The sequence below is a fragment of the Oncorhynchus masou genome, chromosome 22, assembly GCF_036934945.1.
Source record: "Oncorhynchus masou masou isolate Uvic2021 chromosome 22, UVic_Omas_1.1, whole genome shotgun sequence".
Classification (NCBI taxonomy): domain Eukaryota; kingdom Metazoa; phylum Chordata; class Actinopteri; order Salmoniformes; family Salmonidae; genus Oncorhynchus; species Oncorhynchus masou.
In genome coordinates this window covers 29,733,797-29,748,869 of record NC_088233.1, presented here as the reverse complement: position 1 = coordinate 29,748,869, position 15,073 = coordinate 29,733,797, and positions in this window count along the sequence as shown.

The window sequence follows — 15,073 nt, the reverse complement described above, 5'->3', positions numbered from 1 at the left end:
AATAATGATATTTACTGTAAAAAAAAAAAAGAAACTGAAAAAAGGAACTATAATGTTTATATAACATGGTTGTGATTCTTGTGCAAATATGATGTATTCACAATAAACGTATAGTATTGTTATGGTCTATTGATTAGCTGTTCGTTCAACAGGAGAGTAGTTTATGGACATGCAACTTGGCACAGCAGATGGACATAAAAGAACCGCTTACTGTTTGAGGTCCCCTTTTCCCACAAGTAATACTTCAATAATGATTTAATAATAGTTCATGCTGGAGAGATCAATCAGTGGGTCACAGATCAGGACAAACATGGTATTATCTTTCAGCTGCGCCAAGCAAGGTCACGATACTGCTAAAGATGAGGTGAGGGGACAACTCTTCCTATCGCTCTGCGAGAACAACTGAGAGTCTCTCACAGCCATTCCACTGTGTTAGGAGCTTTGACACAGAGTCAACTGTACTGCCGCTGACAGGTTAGTAAATAACTCTCATCATGCAGTTACATGGATGTACTGTACAGCACTGGCTTGTCATGTCTGTTTAATGATGAATGTCACTGTATGCCATTCTAATCACTTATCTCTGCCACCTATCAGTGTTTGGTTTAACATCATAAGGTACTGACAGACATGCAATGACCATGTTCTTGTGCTCTCTAGCACACTGATAACAATACGTTTTTCAAAACGCAGTAATGCTCCTCAGATTCTCTGATATACTAATAGGGCATTATGCAACTATGACCAACCATTAGTCACAGTGAGTTTGCCCGTGGCAAAGATTTTCACTGTTATTCTTCAAGGCTTGGGATTCATTATGCCAACTTGAGTTTATATTTATTTTCTCATACTGATCATGTGTGTGTCACTACTGGACTCCCTAACTGATGATACATCATGGTAAAGCCATAGTACGGGGTTCTGTCACGGGGTTCTTCCTGGGAAGGAGAGGCGGACCAAAATGCATTGTGGTTATAATTCATGGTTCTTTAATAAACAAACTATACATGCATAAACTACAAAAACAAGAAACGTGCAAACCCGAAACAGTCCCGTGTGGTACAAATACTGACACAGGAGACAATCACCCACAAAACCCAACACCAAACAGGCTACCTAAATATGGCTCCCAATCAGAGACAATGACTAACACCTGCCTCTGATTGAGAACCATATCAGGCCAAACACAGAAACAAACAAACTAGACACACAACATAGAATGCCCACTCAGATCACACGCTGACCAAACAAAACATAGAAACATACAAAGCAAACTATGGTCAGGGGGTGACAGGTTCTCACTCAGAATGACCTGGTACCAATGGGACATTCTTCAACCACACACTCTAAAGGCCTGCAAACTGTGATAACACCCTTTACATAATGGGATATTTGTGGATGCAAATGTTGTACCTAAGATGCTTTTGAAGAAATATAGTGCATCGCCTTCTTCTTTCTTTAATCAGAATGATTGTTCTAATACCTCAGTGTAATGTGCTGGCAGTGCTGGCACAGCATTACCGTGGACAGGTGTCCATGCAGATGAAAGACAGAGAGATGTGTAGTGACATAGCATGTCCCCTGTACCAGACTGTATCCCTGGATGGGCCCATAAGTCCCCTCTCTCTGTGATGTCTTGACAGGGGGAGAAACCGACTTGGCCTATTTTCTGCTCTGGTGAAGCATCACGGCTCTGACAGGTCAGAGTGTCTTTAGGTTTATGTTGTTGTTTACCCAATGTTATATTTGGATGAATTCAACTACTGTTCATCACGTTGGGCTGTACTGGCAGGTCTTGGTGTGTGTGAGTGAAGGGTTGGTTAGCTTGGGGGGTCTGTGTGTAATGTGACTCCTCATCTGTAGTGATGGGGCTCATAGCCTTTACCATGGCTGCTATTTCCTTACATGCCAGTGCTCAGAGTTAACAGAGACTGAGGAAGAGAGGGAGTGAGCGAAGGAGAGAGAAGGGTGGGGGGTGATGAAGGAATTACCTCAACTTCAGAAATGGTCACAGGAAAAAAGCCTTATTTTTGACTGAAATAACATTACCTTACACATAACGATTCAGCACACTGCTATGTGTTTCTGAGTTGTGCTATATTGAACTTGGGAACTATGATGTTCAGCTGAGAGAAAGACCAGCACTGTCTCTGATCAGAGCACTGTGCGTTGATATAGACATTTGATCCTCATTAGTAAACTGGCCACAACCACCCTGAGGCCGTAAGAAATACCATGAACCTAACCTTAACCATACGGCCATTAGACCTAGCCTGAATAAACATCTCTAATCAAGTGGCCCTAATTTAGTTGACCTCTGACCTTCATTTTAATTGGTTGTAGATTAGTTGTTCCAGTCAGAGCAGAGGGGAGGGTTTGTTCCCATAAGCATGGTCATCATTTTTCAAAAGCTATTTTCTTGTTGTCTGTTTGTTTTAGTAAATTACAAATCTACATTGAAGTAAAACATGTCTAAATATGACCAAATTGCCTGCTCATGACAAAACGTAATATTATAGTGCTTTCCTCATGGCCCTTTTCATGACGACACTAGTAGCCACGGAAGTGAAAGCTAGCTAACTACCATCCAGAACATTAAGCTAGCCAAGACCAACAACACAAACAAACTGACTATACAGCTATGTGTTGTGAGTGGAGTAACAACGGAATATAAATCCACGTGTCATGAGTGGAGTAACAAACGTACTACACTAAACAAGTTGAATATCTTACCTGTGATGAAAAGTTTCCACACACAGAGCTACATGTATCCTACGTGGACACCGGGTCCCCCAAACGTTGAACCAAAAAGAGTTCTTCAAAGGGTTCTCCTGTGGAGACAGCTGAAGAACCCTTTTAGGTTCTAGATAGTTTAACCCAGCATTTTGGAAGTCAATTTGGAATCAGTCAACAATAAATCCTAACATTCCCCAGTATTCCTTTGATTCTCCTGTGGGTGCTGGAATTAAAGTCAACATTCCCAACCTGACCTGCAGGATGCAGGGCCCCAGGTGTGTGTTTGTGTTTGGTTTTACTATCCTTGCGGGGACCAGAAGTCATCACAAGGATAGTAAAAACAAGGAAAATTCACAGGTCCCCACAAGGAAAAATTATATTTTAGACATACTGTAAGGGTTAGGATTACAATTACGGTTAGAGTTAGAAGTAGGGTTAGCTGTTAGTGTTAGGGGTTAGGGAAATTAGGATTTTGAATAGGAATCAATTGCTTGGTCCCCACAAGGATAGTAAAACAAATGTGTGTGTGTGCATGTGTGTGTGGTGGATTCAAATAAAGTATTTGACACTGTAATGAGTAATCTGTTGGTGGTTTAAGGTACATGGCAGCCATCAGAGTTTAGCACTCTGCCTCTGGCTACCACCCTGTAAAGTCCCCTTAGACGCCCACCACACACACACACACACACACACACAGGAGACTGAACAGAGATTCATTTTGTAGAGGGGGGTGCCAGCATGTGTAGTAGATCATTCCCAGCTGCTGGGTCCCCGCTTCTTCAGAGGGTAATCAATCTCATACAGACACACACACAGGGGCATTGCAGAGGGTTGCACTGTGTGTGTGCGTGACCCCACCTGAACCCTGTTTGGCATAGCGTGCATAATGTTTACCATCAACATGCTAATTACAAATATCAGTTCTGACACAAATAAACACGCACGTGGTAAAAAAAACTGCTTGCCCAGAAAAAGTTCTCTCCACCCTATCCGCAGGGTGAATTAACAATGTCCACCAGACAACACAAGTTGGTTGTCCCAGATGTATGGATGGTGATGGTACATACTCATTACAACAGGCCATGGTGAAATGAACATGAGGCGGTGTTATAGTGATAACAGTCATCCCAGTCATTAGTCACCAAAGGCCAATTTTGAGGAAACTGCAGGTATAACACCTTTATCAGCTGGCACAACAATAGTGAAGCAACTCTATTTCTTTCCTCTTAACGTGGAATGGTCTTGTGTCTTGTATGTAAAACGTGGTCTATTCTCTCTGTGTGTGACATATGTATAGAATGGAAAAGGATGTGTGAGTTAAACCGTTATGGTTAGTGTGATATACAAAAGGATAGGGTATTCTACTCGGGGATTGTTTCACATCAACACCCATAAACACTGGCGACAAAGGACAAACACTGAATAACTGATAAGGTTTGTCTTTGGGTGTGTGCAGATGCGTCATGCCCATAGGGGGCACAAGGGTACATGCCCCCTCAGATGTGTCCTGTATTTAAATTCTTCAGATATTAAATTAATTACTTAACTTCTTTTTAAGCCCATGTTTTATCATAATTATTTATGAAAGATCTGTCAGCGTTATTTTGCAGAGGTGGCACACTGACTGGATCAGGCAAAGAGTACCTCTCCCTAGTAAGTGCTTCCTTCCAAGGTGCACCCTGAAATATGCTAGTCAGGATGCTAGACACTCTAGTGCATGCAGACAGTGTTGACTTGATTTTAGCTGCCGATGAAGGGAATAAATACCACAAAAAGTTTGGTTTTTTTCAATCTTTTACCCAGATTTTAGCAGAGATGCATGTTTAGTTTCTTTAAAAAAGAACCATCAGTCAGGAGGATACAGACTGCTCAAGAGGTATGCTTAGATATGCAGAAAAATACTTGCTTTAAATGTAATCTGACTCCTTATGATAATATTCATCATATTTGTGCATTAATTATGATGCCATGATATGTGCCTGTATTGATGATGTGGGTTATGATCCCATGTCCTGTATTTGTCCTTGTAATTTTGATTTAATATTAAGCTCTGACGAAGGCCTTGAGGCCGATACGTAAGCTTATTGAAGATCAGTGATACTATCAAGAGCAGTGTGCGGTTTCCTTTTTCCTTCATCGTTTTCATTTCTTAGCCTTGTTAGCCTAGTGGTTAGAGCGTTGGACCAAAAGGTTGCAAGATCAAATCTCCAAGCTGACAAGGAAAAAATCTGTTGTTCTGCCCCTGAACAAGGCAGCTAACCCACTGTTTCTAAGACATAATTGAAAATAAGAATTTGTTCTTAACTGACTTGCCTAGTTAAATAAATAAATCAAATGTTAATGCAGTGTATTCAGATGTTTGATTTACAACAGTAACACTAAAATGACTACTTAACAGGTAAAGAGGTATGCTTAGATAACCTATGCAAGGGGGTTCCCAAACTGTTTCTGAACACAACACCAAATTGACACTAGAAAATGCAGGAGATCGGAAAACTTGGAAAAACTTATATTCCCTAGTATACTTTGCGTGTTCATAATCTCTCAGTTTTAGGTCTCGCAGGCTAAACTAAAAGGTTGTATTCTATACCCATTTGAGAGAAACAAGTTTTTACTTTGTTTGATAAGATTATAGTTTTTCTCAGGGGACCCCATTTCAATTCCGAGTTTGGGAACCACTGACCTTTGCAGAAAAATATATTTTTGACTGAATTTGTCATAGTGATAAAACTGTCCCATCCTCAAGTACTTTGTGCCCCCTCTAAAATAATGGGTTCATGACGCCCCTGTCTGCTTGTGTCTGTACATGCACGTATGCCTGCGTGCATGTGTGTGTGTGTATCTGGTGGATTGAAAGGGAGCTGCTGTATATCATTAGGGAGTGTGTGTGTGTCTGGCAACAGTTAAAAGTCTAAAGGCCTTGGTTTACAGACTGGAAGGAGCTTTGACAATGTATATAATGATTGCAACATCAAAATGTAGTAGTTTAATTTATAGTTAGCTACAGAACAACACACCATGTTTATGTAGAAAGAGTGTGTGTGTGTGTGTGTGTGTGTGTGTGTGTGTGTGTGTGTGTGTGTGTGTGTGTGTGTGTGTGTGTGTGTGTGTGTGTGTGTGTGTGTGTGTGTGTGTGTGTGTGTGTGTGTGTGTGTGTGTGTGTGTGTGTGTGTGTGTGTGTGTGTGGACTGTGCCTGTCAGCACATTTTAATTAGCAGTGGTGGTCTGACAGGATGTGTGTGTTTGTTTACAGCAGGATCGTCTGACACTGTGTCTGTGTTTACGTCCTCAAACACACACACACACAGCAGGACACAGGAATATGTTTGTAAAAGGATGTTTTTATTTCCTTTACCCCCGATTAGAGGCACATATCTGCGACCCCACTCCCCAAACCCCTCGTCCTTCAGAATCACCCAGTCTAGGCTAGTGGCAAGGCCTCCACATTTTTTATATTTTTTTTCGGGTCTCTAATGCCCCCTTTTTATGAAATATTTTGCTGCAAAATTGGTTACATTTATAGATATTGTGACGCACCCCTAAACCAGCAGTTCCCATTCTAGGGGTGACGACCCCATGTGGGGTTGGCGGATATGAAAATGGGGTCACAGGAGATTTTCCAGAACCCTGAAGAAAAATAATATATACAAATAAAGAAATATTGTAATATTGTCTTTGTATCTCAAAATCATTGTAATGTGCTTAACCTTAAAAATAAAAATAATTAAAATCTCAAGGATAAAATTCAACCAGAGAGCGCCCTTAGATCATGGGAAAAGGCTGCATTTGACCTTTGCACTTGAATCATTCCCACTGTGAATGGCTAAGCCCGCAACGCTATGAAACCACACACTATTGTAGGGACGCTGATACTACCGTCCGCAATTGATATGGTGAAAACAATGTGTGGGGAGGCAGAGGCACAGAAACTTACAACAATACCTTTGTCAGATAACACTGTTAAACGACAAAAACACTGGCTGAACGACTCAAACTCCACAGCTTATGCTCTCCAAATGGACGTTAGCTGTGAAGGCCAAGATGCCCACGCATTGACTTATGTTCGCGACACATGTCAGGGGATGCTATTCACGAGGACATATTGTTCTGTCTCACGATTCCTGAGCATAAAACGGCATATGGGATGTTCAGTGTGCTGTCTGGCTAAATTGACGAAAAACAGATTCCACATGGGATTCCACATGGGATCGACTGGTGGGCTTTTGCACAAATGGGGCTCCATCTATCACAGGACGGCGGGCAGGTCAAAGGGAATACCCTTCCATCTCCCTCTGAGCATTAATGCTGCGTTCAAAACAACTGGGAACTCGGGAATCTCTGACTTTAGATTTCAGTGCGTTCAAGATAACTGGGAACTCATAAAGAAACGACCTCCTACTGGGATCATTTTTTGAACAGTCATCCAACTTGGAATTCCAGCTCGGGAACTTGGGCCTCTTTCGAGAGCTCTGACTTTCCGACCTGAAGTTCACAGACGTCATGATTTCACCTCGTATTTTTACGAGTTCCCAGTTGTCTTGAAATCACCATAAAATTCATGGTAGGCTTCCCTTCACCAGCTCATATCTGGTGAAGGGTAGCCCAGGGGTCCTGGGCCAAAAAAGTTTGGTAACCCCTGCCCTACACCCAAACAGTGCAGAATAATGCCAGGCTGGAGGGAGATGGGCCACATAAACTCATGTAATCCTTTATCGCAAGCTCGAATAGACAACTTCCAAGTCAACTTCCAGGGCAGAAAGACAGAATGGTGGACATGATTTATTATTATTTTTAAAGATGTGCCAGCTCAACCCGAACAGCATAAACAACCTGAGCGCATACACCAAATGTGGATCACAAATGGGAAGTGAGCCAGCAGAAAGTCATGTTGGATTCTGGCAGCCGCTTTGGACTAGCAATAAATCAAAGCTTACTTGTAAGTAATATTTTTAAAGAGGTGTGACTACCCATCCCAGAAAAAAAGTCATGCGGGAGCGTAATCATCGACTGACACTAATTAGCATAACAAACAGCAACTGACATAAATATTCCTAGAAAATATTCCTATTCATGAAAATCAAAATGAAATATATTGAGACACAGCTTAGCCTTTTGTTAATCACCTGGCCTTTTCCACATTTTGTTATGTTTCAGCCTTATGGATTGATTAAATTCAGTTTTTGGATCAATCTAACACAATGTCATCTTAGATTTTGAAAATATGCTTTACAGCAGAAGCTAGACAAGCATTTGTGTAAATTTATCAATAGCCTAGCATAGCATTTTGTTCAGCTAGCAGCAGGTAATTTGGTCACAGAAATCAGAAAAGCAATCAAATTAAATTGTTTACCTTTGTTGAGCTTTGGATGTTTTCACTCACGAGACTCCCAGTTAGATAGCAAATGCTCCTTTTTTCCAAAAATATTATTTTTGTAGGTGAAATAGCTCCGTTTGTTCTTCACGTTTGGCTGAGAAATCGCCCGGAAATTGCAGTCACGAAAACGCCGAAAAATATTCCAAATTAGCTCCATAATATCGACAGAAACATGGCAAACGTTGTTTATAATCAATCCTCAAGGTGTTTTTCAAATATCTATTAGATAATATATCCGCTGGGATAATTCGTTTTTCAGTAGGACCTCTGTATTTTACGCGAGAGTCACTCTGGGAGCCATCAGGTGACCACTTGCGCAATGTAGCCGCTTACGGTTATACTTCAACATAAATGAGTAAAAATATGTCACAATGCTGTAGACACCTTCGGGAATACGGAGAAAGAGTAATCTGGTTGATAGCCCATTCACTGCTCAATAGGGACACATTGGAACGCAGCGCTTTCAAATAATGAGGCACTTGGATTTTTCTCAGGCTTTCGCCTGCAACATCAGTTCTGTTATACTCACAGACAATATTTTTTACAGTTTTGGAAACTTTAGAGTGTTTTCTATCCTAAGCTGTCAATTATATGCAAATTCTAGCATCTTGTCCTGACAAAATATCCCATTTACTACGGGAACGTTATTTTTTCCAAAAATGAAAATACTGCCCCCTAGTCACAAAATGATAACTTATTAAGAGCCCAATCCTGGAGGCACAATTTATCCCACAGTAGGGACAAGTTGTAGAGCTAGGGAGAGGGTGTCCAGGGTTCTCTTTCCTTTCGTTGTAGCCTCTGAGGTTCCTCATTGATCCTCAGAGGCTTGTGACTTGACATACTTTGTGTTGCCATACCATGCAGTCTGTTGCTTTTTCTATATCCAGACAATGGTGTTTGAGTGTAATTATGGCAGGCCTATTGGATTCCAAACATAGTTGAATTGCACAAAAAATGGTATTGCGTACAGGTCATAATTAGTACACAAATCTGAAAGATGTCTTTGATTAAAAGCATGTACAGTACCAGTCAAAAGTTTCGACACACCTACTCATTCAAGGGTTTTTCTTTATTTGTACAATTTTCTATATTGTAGAATAATAGTGAAGACATCAAAACTATGAAATAACGCATATGGAAAAATGCAGTAACCAAAAAAGTGTTAAACAAATCTAAAAATATTTTATGTTTGAGATTCTTCAAAGTAGACAACCTTTGCCTTGATTACAGCTTTGCACACTCTTGGCATTGTCTCAACCAACGCATTTCAATTAACAGGTGTTCCTTGTTAACAGGTGTGCCGTGGTCAGATGACACGTATGCTAGGCTACAGGACTTTTTTGCAAGCACGGACTGGAATATGTTACGGGATTCATCCAATGTCTTGAGGTTTATGCTCCCTCAGTCACCGGCTTCATCAATAAGTGCATCGACGTCGTCTTCCTCACAGTCACCTTACGTACATTTCCAAACCTTAAGCCATCGATTACAGGCAACATCTGCACCGAGCTAAAGGCTAGAGCTGCTGCTTTCAAGGAGCGGGAAACTAATCTGGAGGCTTACAAGAAATCCCGCTATGCCCTCAGATGAACCATCAAACAGGCAAGGCGCCAATACAGGACTAAGATTGAATCCTACTACACCGGCTCTGACGCTCGTCAGATGTGGCATGACTTATAACGGACTACAAAGGGAAACGCAGCCGTGAGCTGTCCAGTGATGCGAGCCTACCCCTCTACACCAGTGATGCCCAGTTCCAAACCAACATTTTAAGAATGTGCCTCCACCCTTTTTAACTTGCAAATGTGGTAGGTTGAACTGGATGCTTACAAAGTGCAGGTTGGGTAGCTGTTTTTTAATATAGGCCTACTGCACAGTTGAAGTCAGAAGTTTTTTATTTATTTCACCTTTACTTAACCAGGCAGGCAATTTGAGAACAAGTCCTCCTTTACAATTGCGACCTGGCCAAGATAAAGCAAAGCAGTTCGACACATACAACAATACAGAGTTACACATGGAGTAAAACAAACATACAGTCAATAATACAGTATAAACAAGTCTATATACGATGTGAGCAAATGAGGTGAGATAAGGGAGGTAAAGGCAAAAAAAAAGGTAATGGTGGCAAAGTAAATACAATATTGCAAGTAAAACACTGGAATGGTAGATTTGCAGTTGAAGAATGTGCAAAGTAGAAATAAAAATAATAAGTTAACATACACTTAGGTTGGAGTCATTAAAACTCGTTTTTCAACCACTCCACACATTTCTTGTTAACAAACTATAGTTTTGGCAAGTCAGTTAGGACATCTACTTTGTACATGACAGAAGTCATTTTTTTCCAACAATTGTTTCCAACAGATTATTTCACTTACTACAATCAGAAGTTTAAATACACAAAGTTGACTGTGCCTTTAAACAGCTTGGAAAATTCCAGAAAATTATGTCATGGCTTTAGAAGCTTCTGGTAGGCTAATTGACATAATTTGAGTCAATTGGAGGTGCACCTGTGGATGTATTTCAAGGCCTACCTTCAAAATCAGTGCCTCTTTGCTTGACATCATGTGAAAATCAAAAGAAATCAGCCAAGACCTCAGAGAAAAAATTGTAGACCTCCACAAGACTGCTTCATCCTTGGGAGCAATTTCCAAATGCCTGAAGGTACCACGTTCATCTGCACAAACAATAGTTTGCAAGTATAAACGCCATGGGCCCACGCAGCCATCATACCGCTCAGGAAGGAGATGCGTTCTGTCTCCTAGAGATGTACGTACTTTGGTGCGAAAAGTGCAAATCAATCCCAGAGCAACAGCAAAGGACCTTGTGAAGATGCTGGAGGAAACAGGTACAAAAGTATCTACATCCACAGTAAAACGAGTCCTATATCGACATAACCTGAAAGGCCTCTCAGCAAAGAAGAAGCCACTGCTCAAAAAACCGCCATAAAAAAGCCAGACTACGGTTTGCAACTGCACATGGGGACAAAGATCGTACTTCTTGAAGAAATGTCATCTGGTCTGATGAAACAAAAATAGAACTGTTTGGCCATAATGACCATCGTTATGTTTGGAGGAAAAATGGGGAGGCTTGCAAGCCGAAGAACACCATCCCAACCGTGAAGCACGGGAGTGGCAGTATCATGTTGTGGGGGTGCTTTGCTGCAGGAGGGACTGGTGCACTTTACAAAATAGATTTCATCATGAGGATGGAAAATTATGTGGATATATTGAAGCAACATCTCAAGACATCAGTCAGGAAGTTAAAGCTTGGTCACAAATGGGTCTTCCAAATGGACATTGACCCCAAGCATACTTCCAAAGTTGTGGCAAAATGGCTCAAGGACAACAAAGTCAAGGTATTGGAGTGGCCATCACAAAGCCATGACCTCAATCCCATAGAAAATGTGTGGGCAGATCTGAAAATGCGTGTGCGAGCAAGGAGGCCTACAAATCTGACTCAATTACACCAGCTCTGCCAGGAGGAATGGGCCAATATTCACCCAACTTATTGTGGGAAGTTTGTGGAAGGCTACCCGAAACGTTTGACCCAAGTACAACAATTTAAAGTCAACGCTACCAATTACTAATTGAGTGTATGCAAACATCTGACCGACTGGGAATGTGATGAAAGAAATAAAAGCTGAAATAGATCATTCAGTCTACTATTATTCTGACATTTGACATTATTAAAATAAAGTGGTGATCCTAACTGGCCTAACACATGGAATTCTTACTAGGATTAAATGTCAGGAATTGTGAAAAGTTAAATGTATTTGGCTAAGGTGTATGTAAACTTCCGACTTCAACTGTATATATTTATTACCTTTTTCACAGTTTTCATGATTTACAATTTCAGACAAGGCCATGGCAAGTCAAACCCAATGTCCAAACAACTCATGCCTCTATTCAGTCTTAAATGGTTCCAGTTGTGTGTAACAGTGCGCTAGCTACTAAACTCAGCAAAAAAAGAAATGTCCCATTTTCAGGACCCTGTCTTTCGAAGATAATTTGTAAAAAGCCAGTTTAAACACGGTTTCCCATGCTTGTTCAATCAACCATAAACAATTTATGAACATGCACCTGTGAAACGGTCGTTAAGACACTAACAGCTTACAGATGGTAGGCAAGGTCACAGTTAAGAAAACTTAGGACACTAAAGATGCCTTTCTACTGACTCTGAAAACACCAAAAGAAAGATGCCCAGGGTCCCTGCTCATCTGCGTGAATGTGCCATAGATATGCTGAAAGGCGGCATGGGGACTGCAAATGTGGCCAGGGCAATAAATTGCAATGTCCATACTGTGAGACGCCTAAGACAGCGCTACAGGGAGACAGGACGGACAGCTGATCGTCCTCGCAGTAGCAGGCCACGTGTAACAACACCTGCACAGGACCGGTACATCCGAACATCACACCTGCGAGACAGGATGGCAACAACAACTGCCCAAGTTACACCAGGAACGCACAATCCCTCCATCAGTGCTCAGACTGTCCACAATAAGCTGAGAGAGGCTGGACTGAGGGCTTGTAGGCCTGTTGTAAGGCAGGTCCTCACCAGACATCATTGGCAACAGCATCGCCTATGGGCACAAATCCACCATCGTTAGACTAGACAGGACTGGCAAAAAGTGCTCTTCGCTGACGAGTATCAGTTTTGTCTAACCGGGGGTGATGGTCATATTCACATTTATCGTCGAAGGAATAAGCGTTACACCGAGGCCTGTACTCTGGAGCTGGGTTCGATTTGTAGATGGAGGGTCCGTCATGGTTTGTGGTGGTGTGTCACAGCGTCATCAGACTGAGCTTGTTGTCATTGCAGGCAATCTCAACTCTGTGCGTTACAAGGAAGATATCTTCCTCCCTCATGTGGTACCCTTATTGCAGGCTCATCCTGGCATGACCCTCCAGCAGTTTGACAATGCCACCAGCCATGCTGCTTGTTCTGTGCATGATTTCCTGCTAGTCAGGGATGTGACTGTTCTGACATTGCCAGCGACGAGCCCGGATCTCAATCCCATTGAGCATATCTGGGACCTGTTGGATCGGAGGGTGAGGGCTAGGGCCATTCCCCCCAGAAATGTCTGGGAACTTGCAGGTGCCTTGGTGGAAGAGAGGGGTAACATCTCACAGCAAGAACTGGCAAATCTGGTGCAGTCCATGAGGAGAAGATGCACTGCAGTACTTAATGCAGCTGGTGCCCACACCAGATACTGACTGTTACTTTTGATTTTGACCCCCCCCCCCCCCCCTTTGTTCAGGGACACATTATTCCATTTCTGTTAGTCACATGTCTGTGGAACTTGTTCAGTTTGTCTCAGTTGTTGAATCTTGTTATGTACATACAAATATTTACACATGTTCAGTTTGCTGAAAATAAACCAGTTGACAGTGAGAGGACTTTTTTTTTTGCTGAGTTTAGAACGCTAATCTTAGTCTAATTTCAAAACACACACAAACACTTCTATATCATATCGTTATAAAGGACTAATAGAGATTTCTGCAAACCATAACATCTGAATGATCCCAACACATCTGCTGCTACAGTTCTGTGTGTGTGTGTGTGTGTGTGTGTGTGTGTGTGTGTGTGTGTGTGTGTGTGTGTGTGTGTGTGTGTGTGTGTGTGTGTGTGTGTGTGTGTGTGTGTGTGTGTGTGTGTGTGTGTGTTCATTGATATGGATGGTTTAGAATAATAATACAAAACCTCCTATTAGTCTTCTGCAGAGAGAGAGAGGATAGTGTGTGTGTGTGTGTGTGTGTGGGTGGTTATGAGAGTTTAAGACCCTGTGTGTGTGTGTGTGTGTGTGTGTGTGTGTTGATTCATTGATATGGATGGTTTATTCTCAAAGAGCATGGCTGGTTTAGAATAATAATACAAAACCTCCTATTAGTCATCTGCAGAGAGAGAGAATAGAGAGAGAGAGAGAGACATGGAGATGCATAGAATGTGTGTGTGTGTGCATTTAGGGCCATGACATGATGAGGGGGTGATGACGTGATGAGATTCCCCATGTCCCAGGAGATATGGAGGAGCGGAGGTTTAGGATGCTGTTTGTCCTCCATGAAGACAGGGCTGTTTGTAAAAGCTGAGATAACTCCTGACACTCATTTTTTATTATTTTACTAGGCAAGTCAGTTAAGAACAAATTCTTATTTTCAATGACGGCCTAGGAACAGTGGGTTAACTGCCTGTTCAGGGGAAGAACGACAGATGTGTACCTTTTCAGCTCAGGGATTCAAACTTGCAACCTTTCGGTTACTAGTCCAACGCTCTAACCACAAGGCTACCCTGCTGCCACTGATGGGTCTGATGCTGTCATCAGGGGAACTTTTCCACTAATCAATACCTAATGATTTTCCTCATCACTTTTTCACTGAGATATTAACTGAGTGTACAAAACAGTAGGAACACTTTTACCTTAATATTGAGTTGCATCCCGTTTTGTCCCTTTAGAACAGCCTCAATTAGTCGGGGCATGAACTCTACAGGGACAATTGCCCATGTTGACTCCAATGCTTCCCACAGTTGTGTCAAGTTGGCTGAATGTCCTTTGGGTGGTGGACCATTCTTGATACACATGGGAAATTGTTGAGCGTGAAAAACCTAGCAGCATTGCATTTCTTGACATACTCACCTACTACCATACCCCGTTCAAATGCACTTAAATATTTTGTCTTGCAAATGTACCTTCTGAATGGCACACGTACATGATCCATCTCTCAAAGTAAAAAACATATTCTTTAACCTGTGTCCTCCCCTTCATCGGATTGAAGTGGATTTAACATTTGATAATAATAGGGGATCATAGCTTTCACATGGTCAGTCTATGTCATGGAAAGAGCAGGTGTTCCTAATGTTTTGTACACTCAGTGTACCATGAGTTGTTAAACAGTGAGTAGTAGAGGAATAAAGTGGGAGGAGAGCGCTGAGATGGAGAGGGAGAGAGATCCATAGTGTGTTTCTACT